Source organism: Pleurodeles waltl, chromosome 9, assembly GCF_031143425.1.
Source record: "Pleurodeles waltl isolate 20211129_DDA chromosome 9, aPleWal1.hap1.20221129, whole genome shotgun sequence".
NCBI lineage: Eukaryota > Metazoa > Chordata > Amphibia > Caudata > Salamandridae > Pleurodeles > Pleurodeles waltl.
In genome coordinates, this window is record NC_090448.1 from 927,304,508 (window position 1) to 927,326,978 (window position 22,471).

Sequence of the window (22,471 nt, forward strand, 5' to 3'; positions counted from 1 at the left end):
TAAAGAAAAACATCAGAAAAAGAGACTAAGTCCGAAGGTAAAAAGTTGACCGGGACCTTCCAGCCATCGTATCCGAGAAGGGCTCCACGGACGTCGGATCAAGATCCAGGTTTACCCCGGTCGAAGGATTTTCATCTCAAAAAAAACGACTAAGTCCGAAGGTAAAAATCACCACCGAGGAAACCCACATCGCGTATCCGGACAAGGGCTCCAGGAGGTCGGATTCAACTGGCAGGTTCGTCCCGGTGAAGAAAAACTTCAAAATAAAGACTAAGTCAGAAGGTAACTTTTTAACCGAGGCCTCCCGCGACCTGTAGCCGAGCAGGGCTCCATCGCGGTCGGCCTGAAACTTTGACTTTGTCCCGGTCCTGGTGCAACCAGATGACCCGATTGGCGCTTTTTGTTTCTAAGCGCTAGAAAAATAGTAATTCTTTAAAAATTCATATCTCCGGTTCCCCTGAACCGATTTTAATCGTTTTTGTGTCATTTTAAAGATAAAAATATAAACTATTTTTATAAATTGGTTTTGGATTTTTAAACTGTTTCCTGTGTTTTATTTGATTACTGTTTTGTGATATTTGAATGGTTTACACTTTGTCTCCTAAGTTAAGCCTTGACACTCGTTGCCAAGCTACCAAGGGTTGAGCTGGGATTAATTTACTGAGACCTAACTGTACCTAGGTGGAGGTTAGTGGCTTGTTGCTAGGTGTAGGTACCTACCTGCCCTTACCAATAACCCATTTTCCAACATAGATGCACAAGGGTGTCTAAGGTGGTGTGATTTGCATGAATCGCAGTATGCTTTACCCATGAAATTAGACTGGGTGTAGTCGGTTATATGTTCAAGAGGTCTTCAGATGGTTAACGTATCTGTCCACTACTAAAATATATGTGAGGTAGCTCTCCGTAGTGCATGGCAGGTGTTTATCCACCCTACCAGGAAAGACAGATTTAGAGGATATACCCCTCAATTTGTCCCTCAGGGGGATAAAAAGATTGATGGGTCTATTGGGCAGGGCGTGACCCAATTCTAGACAGGCACCTCCACCCCATTGTTTTAATAAAATAATTCCTGGTTTTCAATGGTCTTACTGTCTCCTCTGGAAAGGACAGATAGCAGTTAAACCACTGCAATTTTCCCAGCTGTTACAGAGAAAGTCTGTTTCTATGGGGTGGGATATGGCCCAATACAATAGCCAGCTTCACCAATCAAATGTTTTGTAACAAAAAAGCTCCTGGTGTTTTGTTGGATTTCTGCATATATATGTAAGTACATGTATGTGTATATGTGCAAATGTACCTTTTCTGTCCCTGAGGCTCTGATCAGAAGGCCAGCAAACTAGCCCTTGGAGCCACACTGGTAGTTCTGGGTTCAGCAGCAGAACAGGGCTCAAAAAGAAGGGCAAGCCTCTGCGGATTCAAGGGAGGCTTCCGGAAGCAAAGCAGTCCTTCCAGGTACAGCAGTGCAATCTTCTGAAGCAGACCACAGCTGCTGCAGTCCTTTAGAATCCTTCCACAGCTCCAGGAAGTGAACTGCAAAGTTGGTCTGAGACCTATATTTTTATATCTGGTGCCTTATTTGAAGTAGGAGATGTCTCTTCCCTTTGAGCTTCTTGTAGTTTCCTACCTCCCCTGTGCAGGTTCCAAGCTGACTGCACAAACAGTGCGGTGGTGACAAGCCCTTTGTGTGAAGGCATGGGACAGCCTATTCAGTTGCAAGTGGAACTGTGCTCTGCTCCTAGCCTATCTTGCAAAGTGATGCTCACCCAGGCATACCAATTTGCCATTAAAGAGGAATTTAAAATACAATTTCTCAAACACCAAACATTAAATGCTCACCTGGTCCCAATCAAAAGTTAACACTTAACTAAGTGTAATAAGGCAACTGAATGTTATCCTCTGATGGAGGTAGACTTTGCAGTAGTCAAAATGAATTTTGGGGTTTTCACCACCAGGACATGTAAAACTTAAAAGTGCATGCCCTAATTTGAATGACAATGCACCTTGCCCTAAGGGCTACATTGGTCCTATTTTAGATGTGGCATATGCAATAAAAGGGAAGTATAAGGCTTGGAAAGGAGGTTATATTGCCAAGTCGAATTGGCATTTTGAAACTGCATTCAGGTTGAAATGTCAGCCTGGGACAGGTTTTAAGGGGCTACTTAAGTGGATGGCACAATAGGTGCTGGAAGCCAAGTAGTACCATTTAATTTCCCTGCCCTATGTGTATGGTATACTACTTTACTAGGGACTTATAAGTATATGAAACATGAAAATCAGGTGTAAGCCAATTTTACCATGTTTTAGGGAATGTACACACGCACTTTAGCACTGGTTAATAGTGGTTAGGTACACAGGACCACATGTATGAAGCCTATTTGCATTTCTTAATGGTTATTTTTTAACTGCAGTTGAGCACACACATGCCCCTTAGGCATATGTGTGCTCTACAAGTGCACCCCTTTTTTGGGGTGCACAAAGGGCGGCCTTTTCCCATTGCCATCCCTGGTTTTGCATTTCCTAAATAGCAATTTCTTAATGAGAAATCGGTCTTTTAGGAAATGCAAAACCAGACCATTGACTGAAATGCAATGGGATTTCTTAATACCTATTTCCTAAGGAATCGCTAATAGGAAGTCGGCATCTTTGTACATAGCAGTTTGCATTTTTTTAAATAGCGATTTCTACGAAATCACTATTTAAGAAATGCAAAATTGCATTTTCGTACATCTGGCACACAGAGTCTTAAATCCAACAAAAACTAATTCAGCAAAATAGGAAGGTGAAGGCAAAATGTTTGGGGGAAGATTACCCTAAGGCTGACAGGTCTCACACTATGGAGACATATAGGGCATTATGTTTTCCCCAATAACTTTCATCCAGAAACAAAATTAAAGGACATTGCTATGCACATAATTTAATTCACATTGAGTGTACACCTCCCCTTCCTGTCCATCATATTGCCCTAATTTTCATCAGCACTTACATTCTCCAACCAATTATTCTTTTTTATATGGGTCCAGGTGCCATGCTTATTGTTTTACTAGCAATTACTAATATTTTCTAGCATTACATACATTTCTCCAGCACATTCAATGTGAATTGGAGGCTCATTTTTGTCTGGTCAATCAGTATCTTTTTATTACATTGTATTGTAGTTGCATTTATAGTGTGCCTATTATCTCTGATAAGGCATTAAAGCACTTTGCAGCAAGTAGCAAAATCAAAAGTTAATGATTAATCCAGTGGGTATTTGTTTTTGTAATTAGTCTTGAGCTCTCAAGGAAACCATTCCATGCATTAACCCCGATGTTTTATGTTACATTGAATTAACTGGAGTTAGGTGCGATCATTAGCAGGGGTGCTATGTGACTTTATGCAGAAGGTTGGTGGGGTGAATATGCAGACTAGAGTAGATTCAACATAGTTAGGTTACAGATGTATCATTTTTAAATAGGAGCAATGGTGATCCATTAAGTGGACTGTGTCCAATTTGCAGAACCATAATGCTTCAGAAAAAGGCAGACAATCATGGGACTTAAAGTAAGCCATTCTGAGAGAGAGATGGTACTTCAGGGTGCAAGGTTAGAAGAAAGGCATGTAAAGCAAAAAAAAGGAGAGGAAATAATTGAAAGTTTTAAGTCAAGGTGAATTGTATTCAGGTTTTAGTGTTATAGTGAGGGGGAGTCTATTTGACCCTCCAATCTCAGAATGTACAACTGTAGAAAGAAACATTAAGTTCATGTGAGATGGTGATATGCTAATTCCATTTGGCATGGCATGGTAACTAATTATGGAAAGAGGGTGCCCTATAAGTTTGAGCACTGCAGTAGTGTTTATTCTGAAACAATCTTAACCCTTCTAGTTGTGCTGCTTTTACAGTCTTTCAGTAAGGCTGGTGGAGTGCTGGTAAAAGCACTTTAATAATTCATTTCTTACATTAGCTTAATAGTGTTTATCAGATATATAACATTTTCCAGTAATTTGTATCTAATGAATTGAGGGGGGTCAGCATCTAGAGACACATTCCCACTGAAAGGAGGGATGCCCCATTAATCCTAGAGAAAGGGGACAGCATGAAGGAGGCCTTGACCAGGATATATGTATATATCACCCTTGAAAAATATTTGTAGAAGTTCAGGAGCAACCAGAAGCTGCAGCAGCTTTTTTTGCAAGACACTGGATGGTTGGTTGAAGGGCAGTGAAGTTAGTGGTAATAAGGGGCTGTACAATTTAGTTGCATTGTTAGTATTTGTTTTACAGAGCTGCACCAACACTTCGTGGATAGTAAGTTCTCTGATCCCAGAAAGCGTGCTCAGAAGGAGGACCAATGGCTCGGAACCAGCATCCACAAGAAGGTATCTGGGGGACTTCCAAAATGGGGTTATGTTTTCCCACCAGAAGGATGGGGGCAATGGAAGATAAAAATAGGAGAGATTTCTCCTAAGGCCCCAAAAAGGTTCTCAAGGGAAAGGGCCTCAGTCCAGTCCCAATCTCACTTGAAAAAATGTTTGTTGACAGGATCACTGTTAAATTTTTCCCCAAGTGTTATGAGTGTTATCAGTATGGGCACACCAATGATGATGCCACTTGCCCAAAGAGGGCACAGCCACCCAGTGATGGCCATACCCCTGGGCTGGCCAGTGTAGCACCTTGGGAGGAGGTAGTGTGGGAGAGATAGCTGAGATTACCCTATTGTCCCTGGGGTGACAAAGATATGGTGCCCAAAAGCCCACATGTCTTTTAATACTTCCAATTACAGGCAGTGGGTCACAATCAATGGACATAATGTCAGGGCTCTGAGTGACACAGGAGACAGCATGACTACTATCAGGTGTCATCTGGTGCCCTCAGGACAGCTGAAACCCAATACATTTCACAGTGTTGTAGTAGCAGACTATCATGAGAGCCACTATCCTGTAGCTCTGATCTCCTTTGAATGGGCGTACCTTAGGATCTCTTATGGTAGCAGTGAGCCCTGACGTGCCTGTGGATTGTTTGCTGGGAAATGATCTGGAGCACATTGCCTGAAAGGAAGTGTAGCTCGGTTCACTATTGGCTTGCTGATGTTTATCGGATTTACAATATTTTCCAGCGATTTATATTTAGTGACTTGAGGCTACTACCATGATGTATCACAGAATCAGAGACGCACATGAGTGAGGAAAGGGAAAATGGGAGACACAGAGAGAAAACATGCCTTTTTCTTCTGCTTCTTTGTCAACTCTCCTCTTGTCGGTATGTATTCACATTCTGGTCACACCCTGTGTGCTGGGTGTGAAGCTTTGGGCATAAGTTCAATCCAGTAACAAAGTTCTCAGCGTTGGCATCAGCATCGGAGGTGTCAGTGAGAGATGAGAGGAGAGGAGTGGAGGAAGAGGTAGCGGCCCCGGCTGCGGGCTGCGGAGGAAGAGGCAGCGGCCCCGGCTGTGGATGCCAGCAGTGGTCTGCAGCCAGTGAGGAATGAGAGAGGAGTCGGCTGAAACCAGAGTGAGTGTGGCACGGAAACAAAGAACAAGCAGGCAAGCGGGTGCTGGACCACAGGGGAGGCGAGTGCAGTCTGCAGGTGGGGTCAGATTGGTGAGGGAGGCGCAATGGTGGTGATGGCCGGTTAGCACCCTTAGTAGAGCTCCAGTAGGGTAGAGAAGAGCCCTGAGCTCGTGGAGGTGCCTCTAGCCCCGGCTCTCACTGGCTTCCTCTTGCCCTTGCTCACCTCTGCTCATGCTCTTCAGAGGCTGTCGCCCCTTCCCTGCTCTACTCCCTCCCTGTCCCCCCTGCCTGTTCCTGCGTCTGCCTGTGCCTGCCCCACTGTCACTCAATACCGGCCCACCTGTCACTTAACCCACCCCCAATGCACTCCCCAATGAATGCCACATGTACTGTTCTCCAGCTGGAGCCCACCTCCGGAGCCTACAGCCAGCCAGACTCCAGGCTCCAGTTTAAGCATCCACCATCCAGCATCCAGCACTCCCCTGTGCACTCCCCTGTGCTTTACCACACCTAGTATCTGGAGTGCAAATGGAGGGGTCACAAGGTTGCTGTGGTGTCACAAGATTCCTCGTGGATCCTCAACAAGGACTAACAATGAGGACTAGCAATTGGAAATCCGTGCCTAACAGACAGATCTGGAGACTGAGGTGAGCAAGGCTGACATATGGATCAGCTGCGGAGTGAGTGCATTGGGACCACACGGAAGCGGCCAAGCTAGGTCTGGATGCAGCATGTGAGAGTCCTTGAGTGTGCTTCTCACCCCTGATCCTTCCCCAATCTGACAACGTGAAGGATTAGGCAAAAGGACCAAACATGAGTACTCTAAATAACTTTTGCCTCCATCTTCAAGACAAACTGTGACAAACAGCGCAAGTGGCCAGTAATCTACCATCATGAGGTCGGACAAGGTCAGACTCCATATAGAGGGTAAATCTAAGAACCAAAGGAGGGTGCACAAAAAAAGGAATTGTACCGTGCTGGAAACACAAAGCGGAAATCTTGAACAAACTGCACCGCTTCTTACCCTTTTCCAGGCCTTCTTCAAGAAGCCTGGCACTATTGATAAGTTTGCCTTTCTAAAAGACCCACCGCAGCTATTTACTCAAATTCTGATGATATTGGTGGCCTTCCGACCCCAATGGCCACTCAAATTGTGGGATCTATGCAAATGCAGCAGGGTGCATCCATCGACAAAACATAATCAATACATTTTTTTTCCTCAGCAATTTGCTCGGCCTCTTACCAACGATCGAAGTTAGAATCCCCTCTTTAAAAGTCTGCAGATAAACAGCCTGCCTTAGACCTAGACTTATATCTAGACCCACCCATTGAACAACCAGTAGGTCTCCAGGATATGAGGATGATTTCTAGTAATGCTTCGACATAAAAGAAGCCATGGGTGAACAGTACTTTGATTAAGGCACTGGTTCATGTCCCAACAACAACCATGGTTCATAGCATTGGGCAGCAGAACACTCAACTGATTGCAACCACGACAGATAACCCACATGGCCTACAGCTGCTAATCATTCTTGAAGATCAGTCAGAGGCACCTAAGGACTCGCTGTCCATCGGAATTCATCAGCACTCAACTCTTATGTTGCACCATAGTCTAGACACTCAGGCCCGTATTTATACTTTTTTTAGCGCCGCTTTTGCGCCGCTTTTTGACGCAAAACGGCGCAAACCTACAAAATACAATGGTATTTTGCAAGATTGCGCTGTTTTTGCGTAAAAAAACGACGCAAATGTGGTGCTAAAAAAGTATAAATACGGGCCTCAGGGACTCAAAAGAAGGCCGTAAACCTGTAGTGGTCTTTTTACCACCGAGTCGGAAGATTCCTGGTTGCAATTAACAAATAAACTTAACAAACGATAAGGATCTAGGAAAGGCTCTGGACTTGAGAACCTTTGTCTTGTCAAATACCAAAGAGCAGCATTCGGACCAATCACTACGGCCACAAGAGGCAATGCTATGCTCTTCCGCACCCCAACTAAAAAAAGTATCCACCACGGTTATCGAAATCTCAAGTGGTTGGAGCGATTTACAGCATGAAGTAGGCTCGATTACTAAGGGAATAAATGAGCTCAGTAATATGGATTTTCCAGCTAGTAGTACCAGTCACTGGGTTCTTCCATACAGCAGTGATAGTGAAAACCCTCCCAAAAGCCAACTTCCAGCTGGCTCTAATAGTTGCAAGATGGGGGATCTTACTCAACTACATTCTTTGCTCTTAAATACCCTCCATACTTCAACAACAGCACTCAACATGCAATCTGATAAATTAGATCTGCAAATTGACCCAATGAATGTCATGGCATCACATATTGCTTTCATTAACCATAAACTGGATAAGCTAGCCAACTGGCTACCTATTTCAAAGTCCACAACTGAGCCGCAGCAAGACTCTTGTAAGTGTGGTCCAATCATTGACAAGCTGAGCACACTGGCTATCATCTTACCAAACATACTAGATGAATTAAAAATAAATAAGAGTAAGTTCTGTCTACCCAGTCATGCAATGCAAAAATTAACCCATCTAGTCTCTCAACAAATGAAACCAGGAGAAAAATTGATTAAGAATCAATTTCCGGACCGTCAAACAAGAAATGGGGAGAAGGGTTCGGGCACAACTATCATCTGCCCAAACTCCAAACCAAAAGCTCAAAGCAGGCCACTAACATCTTTGGATATCTGTAACATCTCTCAGGCCAGCATAATCGGGGACCAGACGTCTAAGCCCATGTCGTTGAGAGCAAAGCCCTCAGACAAATTTGCACAGATGTCTAAACTTCCAACCAAAAGACAAAAAAACAAGCCAGAAAGGATTGAAAAAAAAAACATAGTGAAGACAGCAGTCATAATTTTTACCTCATATTTAGAGTGCAACCTAAGCTGCCGACACGGGTTCCCTCTCCTCAAGACAATTGCAGGCCCCAAATTATCTAAAGGTTACACGGACAGGGGTAGTAAACGGCCCAGTACAGTTAATCTCCGCTGATATACAATCATCAATTTCTCCCCATCATAGTAAACATGTAGTGCACAGGATAACGGAACAACACCATCTTAACCCATCCTCTCCAGACATGAGGGATGCAAAGTACAAGGACTCGCTTTTATCTAAAAAAACAGAAACACAAATAAGCCAGCATACACAGGCAGCAAGTGGTCGGATGTGCAATTCATTTCCTCCTCATCACTGCAGGACCTCCCAAAGATGGTATCAGTAACAGCAATGAAACCAACGGATGGCTTGCAGCAATAGGCACTGGGAGTTAAGTCACAACCCAGGAATCTGGCACCTTCAGCGCAATCAAAGCTGCCCTTTCAAGATGATTCCCCACAACTTACAGTTGATGGTCTGGGTGTCAAAATGGGAGATTTGCAGAGAGACAAGCCACAGTTACAAAACCATGGAGGCTCAGAACAAATACAGTCCGTTTGTCTGTCCAATGAACCATCGCCTTATGGAAAATGTTCGTTTCATAGCACCAAGAGTGCCCATCTCAGGGAAAACATCATAGAAACAATCCCAAGTTTGAATTACCCCCTTATAGTGGTAACAATCAGTAACGAGCAGGGCCTTACAACTACAAAGGTAATTATTCAGAACTTACTAACCACTACGGAAGATTTGTAATACAAGTCTCCTCGTACCAGTCAAGTAGGACATCCTATGATGGTCCAGAAGAGTGAACAGCGAGAGGTTGAATGCCCGATGAACTCAGCTCCATTTGCAATTTCAGATTACGCCCCCCCAACTTCAGCACAGTAATGATTCATCAAATAGTGGGGAATCAAGGCAAATCATTTTAACACCACAGTACACGTCACAAGGCCAACAAGACTGCTTGAATAGGGGTAACATCCTGAGGCTGTTAGCTAAGTTGCCGCTAACCCAGAAGATAACGACCACAGACTTAATATCAGTGAAATTTCTTCTTAACAACGACTGCCATGGCCCAGAACAAACGCACACCATCTGGAAATTGAGGGATATTACTACACTGATCCTGGATGCCAAAACACAGTTTGAAGCATGGGGATAGTCCTTTCTGAGCCTCGTAGGCCACGCTACCCTTTTCCCTTATTGCTTACCACTCTGAAAAAACTGGAACACCATTCAGACTTAAAGGATCATGTATCCGCATCGGGAATAAAAACCATTCAATCCTGAAAAAGGCAGCAAAGAAGGGGGGAAACTATGCTAAAACCTGCATATGAACCCCCAAATACTTGTAATTGTGTGCTGTAACCCCGCAATCACAGAATGATTCTCATGTAGATTGGAGGTGGTTGACCCATACCTTAAATGCACCAAGGAGCAACTGACTCCAAAACCTTAACGCAGAAAATATAGATCAGGGGAATGCCATTAGTATTTTGTCCTGGAACATCGCTGGAACAAAAAGCATCATCTTAGATGGCTTCACATTAGCAAACAGCCACAGCTACAAATGAATTATATTGCAGGAAACATGGTTAATAAACTCAGTTCATCTACGTGGTTACATATTGTACCGTATACGTGCAGCAAAACCAGACAGATCTGGCAGGGAAAAGGATAGCGTGGCCTACGCTTGGGCATGCAACTAGTCGATGCATTAGAGCATCTGGGCATGAGGGTCCTAAACCGTAGGCTCAAAGATGACATGCCACCAAGTTACAATCACTATAGTCCGAATCTGGCCTCCACAATAGATTACACCACTGTGAACCTTTCTCTGTTACCCCGAGTGAAGAAATTCTAAATCAAGACCACTCTTCATAGCGATCACTCATTCCAGCATATAGAACTGAATTTGAAGGCCCCATATTTCATTCCAGTCACTGTTGGTTTTGGTAGTCTTTCATCCATCAACTTAAAGCATCTGACCTGGTCAGAGTCCTCACAGCCGGAGATCAGCAAAAAAATAAAAAACATGTCCCAAACTGCAATATTTCCACACTCGTCAGCAGCAGAATTGTGGACCACCTTTCTAACTGCATTATCTTCGCTTAGTTCTGCCTCGCGTCCAAAAACGACGCAAATATGGCCACTTAAACCCATTGATAAAAATGTTTTAAATTAAGAAGGGAGTTGAGGTACGAACTAAGAAGAAGAAAAAAAAGAGCATGTCACAGAATCCATGTGCATTAGAATAAAGTCACTAAGGAAAAACTATAAAACTCAGATATGGCTTGAACACAAAAGGGTAGAGGACAACTTTTGGTCAAAACTGCTCTTCAATTCAAAACCTACAAACTCCACTGCTTTTTGGGCTATGATTAATGGCATTGGCCTGATGTATAGGGATATCAACTACTCGTGAATTCCCGTAGAAAAATGGGCAAATCATCTGGCTAACATTTTTTTCAATCAAGAATCACCCAAAGTAAATTATTAATGCAATATTTAAAGGGGGATCGAGCCAATCCGGCCAATTATAGATTGATCGCCATAGTTGACTCTGAGGCCAAATATTTTGCCTCAATGATCCTGGATGATCCCCTTAACTGGTCCAGTTGAACCAATCTAGTTCCCCTGAATCAAACTGGCATTAGGAAAGGCGATGGCACCATGATAAACATACTAGCATTAAGCGATATTGCTGACAAATCAAAATGCCTTAAGAGAAAGCTACATCTATCTCTCATATTCTTTAAAAGTGCTTTTGACTGCATGGACAGAGCCAGACTTTGGCATAAGCTGTGAGGTTGGAGCCTCAACAAAACAATTATCTGATGCATTGGAATGCTATCTGATAAAACCTGGGTGCAGATCAAGTTAGCAGATGGCACAAAACCTTCTCGAGGATTCCAACAAACATAGGCCTGAAACAAGGTTGTGCACCGGCTCTGCAACTGTTTAACCTCTTTTTGGCTGCACTTTCTCCAATGCTGGTAGCGATAAACTCACACTCCCGAAGCTGGACAATCTACCTATATCACATCTTTCATACGCAGATTACATATTTTTATTGAGCCACATGAAATTAGGGTTACAGCGGTTAATCAGCACCCTGGCCACTTTTGCTACAACAAATAAACTGGAAATGAATATCATTAAATCAAAAACTATGTCCCTGGGCAGCTTCTTCAATCCAGCATTAAAACTCAAGCTAGGCAAGTCAGGATTGGAACAGATCAGTCACTACAAATATCTGGCTTCAACATAGATAACAAACTGAATTTTTTACTGCAAAAGAAGCATATCGCACAGAAATGTAAAGCGTTGACATTTGCCTTTTGTGCCCTAGCCAAAAGGTTAAACAGGCCATTCTGTAAACCTCTACTGTGTGTTGTGTCTGCCAAACTCTTACCAGCCATTACATACAGAAGTGCAGCACTATGTGGGAAAGATGCTTTAATCCTGGAGCGGCAACAAATAAAAATCTATAAGCAAGTTTTTTGTCTCCCTCGCACCGCTTCTCCTTCACAAGTTAGGCTAGAGTTTGGCCCAAACAACAACAGTTAGACAGGAATTTTCATATGATTGTGACCTAGTATAAAATAGAAGGCAATAAAATGAGCCCTTTGGTTGTAGCTTTATGGAATTCTGTAGCCAAAGGCCCAAAGTCAGTATACAATATGTAACTCCCGCGCTCACTGGAGGAGACTCAAATGGCACACTTATGGGACTCCAATATGTCATTCCCCCTCTTTTGTTGCGCAGTAAAAAGGGAAATCAGACTGCAATCTGTACTGAACGATAAGTGCAAATTTGCAGGTTGCTCGCACTCTTGGATTGTCATCCACAACTACAGCAATTGGGCACCAGCACAATACTTGATTTCAACATTTCCAGTGCACATTAAACACAGCTGCTTGCCATGTGACTAGGGTCCCTTCCGTCCCTAGCAGATCAACCAACATGGAAGAATGGGGGCGAGAAGGCTATCCAACGTCGGCAGAGAGGACATGGTTCACCTGATTTGTATCAGCCCGGCCCTAAGATAAGCGCGACGGCAACTTCTAAAACCAGTATTCATCATGAATGGGGTCCATACCTGTAGGCCGGCAGTAATGAAAATGTTCGATCCAACCGAACCTCAGAAAAGTTGTAGGCTTGTAAAATCTCTAGCCTTGCAAGCTAAGTACATAATTTGCTGCCTGTGATTGTCACTTTAAATTGACCTCTCTTATAAATGGTATTGTGCTAGCAGATAAGATGTATTTGGGTCCATTTGGAATCATACCCATTGAAAGGTTTGAGCACTTTCTGCTCCCTCATCATTACCTCTCACTTTTCTGTCTAAAACCTCTAGTATTAGGAATGATTTTATACTTAACATAATTTAAACGGATTTATGCACAGTATTATACAGCGAATGTAGGGTTGAAAATTATTCAACTTGTTTGCTTTTTCACCACATATTGAGTGTATTCATCAGATTCTTCTCTAGTTCTCCTGTTCTGTTCTCAATGGAAGTGGTCTCTCTTTGTTTGGCATGGTAGAGTGGAAATGCATCCTGTAAAGCACTTTGAACACCCCTTGTTCTGCAAGATGCTATACAACTTATACAACATCACATACAAAATAATAGATAAATAACTGATATTAAGCATCACAAACTAGAAAGTATCCCTTTAGCTACACTTAATGCAGATGCACAAGTTCGCCTTAGAGATTACTTTACAACAGGCTCAGAAAGAATTATGAATTTGGCACTCAAGTCTAATTACCAGCTTGCAGGGGTCTATTACTTACAAGCGCTGGGAATTGCACTTTTCCTGCTATCAATGATTACGGAAAATACCACATCAGGTTCATGATAATAGCTTTTTTTGTTTGTTTTTAAAAAGACAAATCCCTTGCTAACTGCAAATCTTTCAGACAAATGTCACTACATCGACACCAAATCTAAACCTTTCAATACATTGTTGTCCAAACTCCTCACAAAAACATTTGATTAACTTAGCTTAGTTAAAAACTGTTGATGGAAATTCAAGTGCTCTACTAGAAAATGTGGTGCTCAAAGTTGGCAAAGTTTATACCCCAAGACAATTATCTACCAATAGAGGTTTTATAGGGGAACGCTGTCACATTGTTCTTGTTCAGTCGATATTGTACAGATATGGGGTAGGAAATTATGGCATAAAGGGCCCGCCACCTAAACCAGGTAGTAAAAAGTTTAAAAAACTAGAGTATGGAAATAATATCATGGTGGAAGGGTACGAGGATAAGCTCTTTGTGCCAAAAGGCCATTAAAAAAGTAAGGCACCACTAGCCCTCACACGTATATTAATACTATGTATCAATATGTACGATATTGTAACACAACTATGTTTGAGTGCATTAACTTATCACACATTTTGGTTTGCTTGTGCACAATAGTACAGAAGAATTGTTTTGTCTGGGTGGTCTTTACCACATGCCTTCTGATTCCACACTACTTCCTATTAACTTAAGCTTGCGAATGAAACGTTCACTTCCTTATTACTTACTACCGCAAGCAACGTATAGGTAATGTTTCCTTGCCATAGTCTAAGATTGCTCAGAATAGGGGCTTCTGAGTAGAAGGTGCACCGCATATTCCATAGAAATACTGTGGCATGGAAGGTACATGCATTCCCCTTAGTTGTTGAGGAGTCTTCTGCAGGCATGCCTTTCATGTATTTGATAATGTTAGATGGATTTTCCAAGTCTTGATGCTGTGTTAACATAATTTGAGCGTGTCCACTCAATAGTGGTGCACACATTGTTCACTTTCCATGTGTCTGAAAAGTAGGCATGAAAGCAGACCTTTAAATTACGATGATTGTTCTTGCTGTGTGCAAGTTCAAAATTGCCATATGTCTTCTATTTCATGCTCCTTCAGCTAAATGGGGATTTCCCATTTCCGTGTGAACCATAGGCATGGCAGTGGTTGCAAGACTTTTACAAGGTTGCCTATTACAGTTCTGTGTTCAAAAGGGCTGAAATGCCACACAATGCTAATGCTTTATTGCTTCTTACCATTTCAAAATTAAGGCATTTTCTCAAGCTGGATGCTTTAAATGGATTGAAAGTTAGTAAGCACTCACCTTCTCCATAGATTTTGCATGGGTAAAACGGTGTGAAAATGACTCATAATTATGGCGGATCAGAAAGAGAAACCACACGCTGGGAGGTATGATTTTACATGGGCTACCAAATTGAAGACCTTTTGGCTCACAGAAGTCAGCTATAAACTAAACAATAATATGGCATATAGCTTGGCAAAGAGGGAGTTTAAGACTAATTGGTTAGGGATATGTGATGACCAGTGGGTGGGGTGTAGTTTTTATCCACTAACAATATCTGTAATTGCTGAGATATATTTTACTTTGATAATAATTCTTACATGATTTGCTGATGAATAAAATATAATAAAGCCTAAGGTGAGAATATAGAGTTTGGTGGATAGAGTAGTATGTCACAAATGTGATGGAGTACACTGTCCACCAAACTGATAATGTGTATGTCTGGGTGAAAACATTCACTCAGCTCGTGGAGTTTTCAGAATTCAGGCATTCTGTACAATGTTCCATAAATCTAGCCATCGAGCGTGTGTGGATTTTTTTTCTGTTAGCGTGCACAAGAATTGTTTTTGGCACACGCTCATGTGCACCATGATACTCTCAGGCCACTTGCGAGCGCGTGCACGATTTTGAGTCCACTAGCAAAGCTTCTGGCCACAACGGTGCCATTTTACTGCCACTTGTCCAGGACCACGTGTGCACCTTGAGCATATTCTCTACTTAAGAAGCAGCTAAATCTTCTCGTAAAGTCATTTTTGAGTGGATTTCTAACTCCAGAGGACCATTCAAGCTGTTTTTAAGTGCACAAAGCCTTTTTTTTACTTTTTTTTCAAGAGGATGGAAGTGCCCTAGAGACTCCAACTTCCTGTTCACATCCAGCACGCTCCACCTGGTGCTTTGTCCATCTCCTGGTCACTTTTCATGTGGATTTTGATGACCACTCTCTCTGTCTGCTGAACATATACCTTTGGATTTTAGAATTTTGTTTTGTGATATCACACATGGTGAATAAATATTGCATAACAGTGTTGTTTGTTTTATGGGGCATGCACCAGTATTCCTTTATATTTGTATTTGATTTTGAAATATCATTTTGGTAGGTGGCCTGGAGTTTCAATAGGGGCCTAGTTATTTCTTTGCAATTAATTTTTCACCATTTGTAAAGAAAAATGTTGCACAGTTCACTATCTTTTCTCCATGTTTCTTACATTTGCAGCATTCATTTAGAATGTGGCCTAGTCGGCAAATGGGCCATCCAGCAAGTAGGCCCAGTACTAGTACTTGGTGCATGAAAGAACTGTTTCTGGGTGTATGTTGTTTGAATTAAAACATTGTTTAGGGCAGGGATGACTTTGGGTTAATTTGAAAATGTGGGTGATTCTTTGTATTTCATTTTTTTTCTGCAAAAAGTGTATATTTGGGGTAATATTTTATGCCACAGGAGGATGTGTGTTGTTGTAACTGTTTTATAGCTCAGTTAATTTTCCCATTTGGCATTGCTGAATTAATGCTAGCGTTTTCTTCAATGTTACCATGCCTCCTTTGTCTGGCCAGCGTGTGTGTGAGTGTTTGCTTTAGGCCACCATTTGTCTTTGTTCTCTATGCCATGTGGCAAGGGGTCATTTTGGCATTTAAAACAAAGAATGTGTTCTCTGTTTTCAATGCCATCTTGCTTGTTGGTTGACCATATGGCCGGCAGTCATTTTGTACAGCCAGCCACTGTGCTTGGCCATAGGCTTGCATGTTTTCTTTGTCCTCCATGCCTCCTTGATTGCTGCTGTCGGTTTGACAATGTGGCCAGTGGCCATTTTGCAGTAGCCAATCACTATGCTTTTGCCTTAAGCTTACATGTGTTCTTTGTTCTCCGTGCCTCCTTGCTTGCTGTTGTTGGTTTGATCACATAGCCAGCGGCCATTTTGTGTAGCCAGCCAGTGTCCTTTGCCATAGGCTTATATGTGTTTTGTTCTCCATGCCGCCTTGCTCAAAGTTGTTGTTTGACCATGCGGCTGCTGGCCATTTTGGGCAGCTAGTTGTGTGGTTTTGCCATAGGCTTGCACATTATATCAGTTTAATAGTATGCTTGAGGATCATTGTAGTATATGCATATTATGAATATGGTTATGATGAAAGGTGCATTATTGCATGCATTTTTTAGCATTTTTCACCTGCACCTCCTTACCTTCAACTAGGTTTCTCATACTGGGTATTACAAACATTAGCATTTTTTTTCTTTCTTTTCTTTTTTTTTTATTCTTGTTTTAATTTTTGTTTTAATTTTTTCTTTTAATATTTTCTTGTAATGTTTTTCCGTAACTTTTTGTACTTTTTTTCATTTCTCCATCCATGACCCATCCACCCCGCCACAGGTGCACAGTTGTAAGACAGCATTAATATTTGTAGTTATTGTTGTATTTCTCCCCGGACCCCCCTGCCTGCCATAAAAGGTGCACTGCACACACACCAGCATCATTCTGTTTTTAATGATTATTACATTTACCCCTGGATCCCCTTGCCTGCCATATGCACACACCAGACTTCATATTCTGATGATTATTCAATTTTCCAATGCACCTCCTTGACTGCCATAGGTGTCTCTCTTAGAATAGATGCACATAAAGCAAAGGCTAGATACATCTGTATGTTGTTATCCTGATTGGAAATGAAATTTTATGTTATGGTGATGTTTGACTTTAAAATGGTTGGACATATTGCTGTTAATTATTTATGATATTAACTTAAGTAACCAACAACACTAAATTATACTGTTGTTGTCTGTGCCACGTTTCACCAAATGTTTTCCTTGCTTGTTTGCTTTTAGGTGCACACAAGAAGAGACATTATTCACAGTACTGCCAGGCAGAAGGCCTGTCAAAAACATATGACATTAGTCCTCCAATCTCTTCCGCTTCTGCAGCACACTGCCACTACCAACTAAGAGCTTTGAGATTCCCCCCAAAAGAGGTCCTGACAAAAAGTGACCAGTGAGAAGTAGCAGCTTTCCACCACTGGTGTGCCAACCAGAAGATTTTCAGGAAACTTGTGTCTTCCGCACTGGCATCCACAAAGGAAGCTGGGAGCAGCACTCCCACATCAATGGCACCACACCAACTTAAGCCCACATTCATATCTGTCAGCGGGCCAACCACTGCAATTATGGCAACGCTGACGAGCAGTGATGTTGAATTGGATTTGTCCCTTTTGCAACGTATACCCAATCATTTCAGGAAACAGGGCCAAGTGCAGGGCAGCCAAAGCCAACATTTTCCTAAAGTTGGAGCACAACCTTCCTGCCAAGCAAGAACCTCCTCCTTTTGAATCATTGGCTCCAATATCTCCAGCAAGAAAAAGGAATGGTACTTCACCCCTTCTGATGATGATCTGGGCATGAACTGGAGCCCAGCAAAATATCAGAGAGACCTGGAGAGGCAAGGCAAAAGAAAAGATCCAGAGTGCCTTTCAATTATGGAAGGGGATGAGGCGGATGATGACGAGCCAGTCATTGTCATGAAAACTGGCACATAGGAAACCGTCATTACCCCTCCTATTCAACCTGCTCTGAGAGATGTGGCACAGGTATCACCACCAGTGCTAGCCCCATATTTGTAAGGCCCCTTGCAGCGACCTGAATCAATCCATTCCTCAGTAGAAGTACATACTGCAGAAAGGCATTCGATGACACACCCACCTACCTCCAGTTCTTCTTTAGACATTAGGGCTGGTGCAGTGTGGGACTTCTTTACAATTAGCAAACTGGAGGATAATATTGCAATAGGATCCATTTGCCAAGTGAGTGTTCATCAAGGTCAGCCTGGTTTACACTATGGTGCTGGAGGCTAAATGACCCACATGAAAAAACATCATACAATCCGGTGGAAGAACCACCTTTAAAAAAATTGCTAAACGTGAAAGTGGTGAAGGTGAGGAAAGCAGGGAGTCATCAGCTCAAATCACAGAGGGAGGTCATGAGGAAGACGAGGGTGGCATGTTTACGTAAAGCAGGCCTGTCCCCAGCAGTTCACCAGCAGCACCTACCTCAGCAACCTCAAAATGGCACAAGATTAAGATGGAGACACCATGGCATACAATGAATGCCCCAAGGCCACATTTAGTCTGCCACCTCCTACTTCTCGGAAGTCGTCTGTGTCAGTGGCCCCATAAAGGAAGACAATCCATGCTACTATTATGAGACTGTTTAGGCAGAAGGGGCCTAAGACAGAAACCGCCCATTGGCATGTTTGTACAATGAGAAGCTGGATAAAATATTAACACTGGACCTCCTCCCTTTTCATTTTGTGGAAGGAATGGGATTTTTAGAATTTGTGGCGACCATTTGTCTGAAATGGAAGGTTTCAAGTCAGACCTATTTTGCCAGAGTTGTTGTTCCAGCACTTCGTAATTATGTGCTGCAATTGGTTGGACAAGCTTTGCAACAAAGTGCTCTTCATACTATCCATTTTACCACAGATATGTGGACCAGTTGTAAGGCAACTGATTAGATGTATATCACTGCACACTGGATCTCGTATGCTAGGGTTAGGCAACAGATATCTACAGGTCTCAGCACTGAAGATACTTTTAAGGGTGATCGGTGGTATGCAACAGTAGCCATGTTCTTCATGGAGAAATACCATACAGCTGCAAACATATTGGAAGACCTTAACAGCATGCTGTAGGAATGACTGTGACCCAGAGGTCTTATAATTGGTTTTGCTGCTACGGACAGTAGCAGTAATATAGTTAAGACCATGTCAGATGGTGGCTATTTCAGGGTCCTGTGTTTGGCACATTGCATCATTCTGGTTGTGCAGGACTTTCTCAAAAAAGAAGACACAGGGCCTGATTACGACTTCAGCGGAGGGGATTACTCCGTCACAAATGTGAGGGATATCCCGCCCGCCGAATTACGAGTCCATTATAAACTATGGAACTCGTAATACGATGGGCGGTATATCCATCACATTTGGTAATCCCCTCCACCGAAGTCGTAATCAGGCCCATAGTCAGAAACACACTGACTAGCTGCAGAATAATCTGCACTCTCTTTATCCATTCTTTGAAAGCCCAGAAGCAGCTGAGGATTCGTCAGCATACTAACAGAGTATCAGTTAAAAGCCTCAAACAGGAGGCACTAACATATTGGAACTCGACCTACTACATGTTGCAATGTCTGTTTGATCAGTGGAGACAGATCAATGACCAGGTCATTCAAAGAGGAGGGGATGCAATTGGAAAAGAAATGACCATGGATGCGGAAAAATGAGGCCTAGTCAAATGGCTGCCACAGATGCTACTCTTTTTTGAGGTTTTCACACAGGACGTAGCAAGGAGGGATAACTAAATGGTATATATGTTTTTAAGCAGATTTAAAAAACAGGCTACACTAAAAGACACCAGTGCAAAGTAAAACACCAAAACAGGCCAAACCCTCTCCCCAAACAAATCAACCCATCCCCAACCAATGTCCAAAGAAAAATTAAGTGTCCAAACTAAAGTCCAAACCCCTATCCTAACTCTCTTTCCGACCCTCTCCACCTAAAACAAATGTCCCTCCCACCAAAAAAAATATAAAAGGGTTAAAAGAGGGCATTCTCCATGCAGGTCCAGAGATCATTAAGGCTTCCCTCAATGTGTGCCACCTGCAGTCCAGGTGCTCCATGTATTGCAGGACACTGCACTGGAATATTCGGTCTGAGCAGGGGCAGCAGTAGATAGGCAGTTACTAGTTAGTGGCAGCACTGCTGAATTTGTTGCCGCTGGTAGGCTGGAGGCCCTGACTGGAGAAACTGAGGCCAACGGTCAAGGCATCCTCCTCCTCCTTCAGAGTCACTAGCTGCTGAAACTCCAAAATGATGGCCTTCCACCTCTGCCACCACAGCCATGCTGCAATATCCAGGCATGTAGGTGGAGCACCAGGAGCCGCTATATCAAGAAAGAAAAAGAAAGAAAAAAGACAAAATGTAAGCAGTGCACTGTGTTTAAATTTATAGTGGCACAGTAGCAGTACATTGCTGGTCCCCTAGGGCCATGAACTTGATATGACTGATTGTGAGTCACAGGGCCAATTATTTTACCCACACATCCCTCACTGTAGTTGAATATTGTTGAAAGGGAAATATTTGAACAGGCATAAATCGATAATGGAAGCCATGAAATATACGAACCACTTGTCCAGAAAAATGTGGCAAATGTGGCACATGTTAAAAAGGGATTTTGTGGTGGACTGGGACAGAACTTAGGAAAGAATAAAGGACAGAAGTACTTGAAGATTACTGAGTGGGCACTGGGATGGAAGGGAAACACACCTTGTTTTTGGTTTGCAATACATTGAAAAACTTGTAAATGCTGCACTAATTGAAGAAGATGCACATTGCAGAGACAACACAATTGTACTGCCAAATTCAACCATGCCGCAGTTAGGTCACGGCATGGGTAACTAAATTACATAGGCAGGGAGGTGATGAATGATGATGGGTGAGAAAATACATATCTGCATTACTTAATAAATACAGTGAGTTAATGGAGTAGACAGAAAATTAAAATGCCCCCTGTTTTGAACCAATGCTTTAATAACTAAGAAAAGCAAGTGAAGTAGGTGAACATGTCCCTCTCCAGAGGAGCTCCCTTATTTCTTCATCCAAGCAATTATCCATTCATCTTTTCATTGTTCTATAGTATTCACCCTTTGATAGCCACCATATAAGCTTTACATTCACTCATCCAGTCTTTCACCATTCACCATTCTAATCCATCCCTATCCCTATATCTACCCATATTGCTATCCATTCATCTATCCACTCTTTCAACCATCCTTTCACCCATCATCCATTTTCCCATGCACCTTACCCATCTATCTATTCTTTAACCCACTGAAGCATCCTTTTACCCATCCACCCTTCACCCACCCAGGCCTACTTTCACCCATAAACACTTTCATCTATCTTTTCACCCACCCGTGCATCTCCTATCACCCTCCTATGCATCCTTTCACCCACCAACTAATCCTTTCAAATCATACCATTCCACCAATCCTTTCGTTCAACCATTCATCCTTTTTTCCCTTTTCCATTGACCCATCATTTGTAGCATTCATTATGAAATTTTGACTGCTAAGCTGCAGATAGAAGAGGCTATTAAGAACTCAAAGGAGGAGTTCACGACACCCTTGCAGTAAGTATACTACTATTTGTCAATAAGCAAGCAATGTGACTTACAATGTCCATTCTTGCTGCTAATGGCTCTCCCCTTCCAACTGTTACGACTCGTCCCATCTCTAGGGGGCACTGTACACAGACTATCTGTAACCTTGGAATCATCACTAACACTCATCAAGAGACCCTTTCTGACTCCTGTTTGCTTTCCCTTTTCGATATGGCATGCTATGGAAGAACTACATTTGTCCCATGGACTTCAGGTCCCATAATGCACTTTCTGGTAGTTGGTAAAACCTGTATTATTCTGTCCATTGCTTCCTATGGGAAGAGTCTGGCTGTTCCTTTGTACTGGATTCTCTCCTCCAGGACTTGTGAGAGACTGAAACTGCACATACCTGTGACCTCTCTTGTGCAGCCCAGCCATGTGACTCTGCCCTGGGCTTGCTGCTGCCTGGAACTGCTTATAAGCTGCCATTTCCTGAAACTCCCTGTCGTGCATTGGAGTTCGATTCCTTTCTGTTCCAGACCTCTTGTTTGATTGTGTTCCAGTGCTGTTCCTGTTCTGCTTCTGCCCGAACCTGCTCTCTGTTTTCCCAGTCCTGTTTCTGCTTGTTCCAGCCAGAGTCTGTCCCCTGTTTCTTAGCCTTGTTCCTGTTTTTTTCAGCCAGAGCCTGCTCTCTGTTTCCCAGTCCTGTTCCTGCCTTGTTTCAGCATGACCCTGCTTTCTGTTTCCCAGCCCTGTCCCTGCTTGTTCCTGCTCCCTGTAGTCCAGTCCTGTTCTTGCTTGTTCCAGCCAAAGCCTGCTCTCTGTTTCCCAGCCCTATTCCTGCTTGTTCCAGCTCCT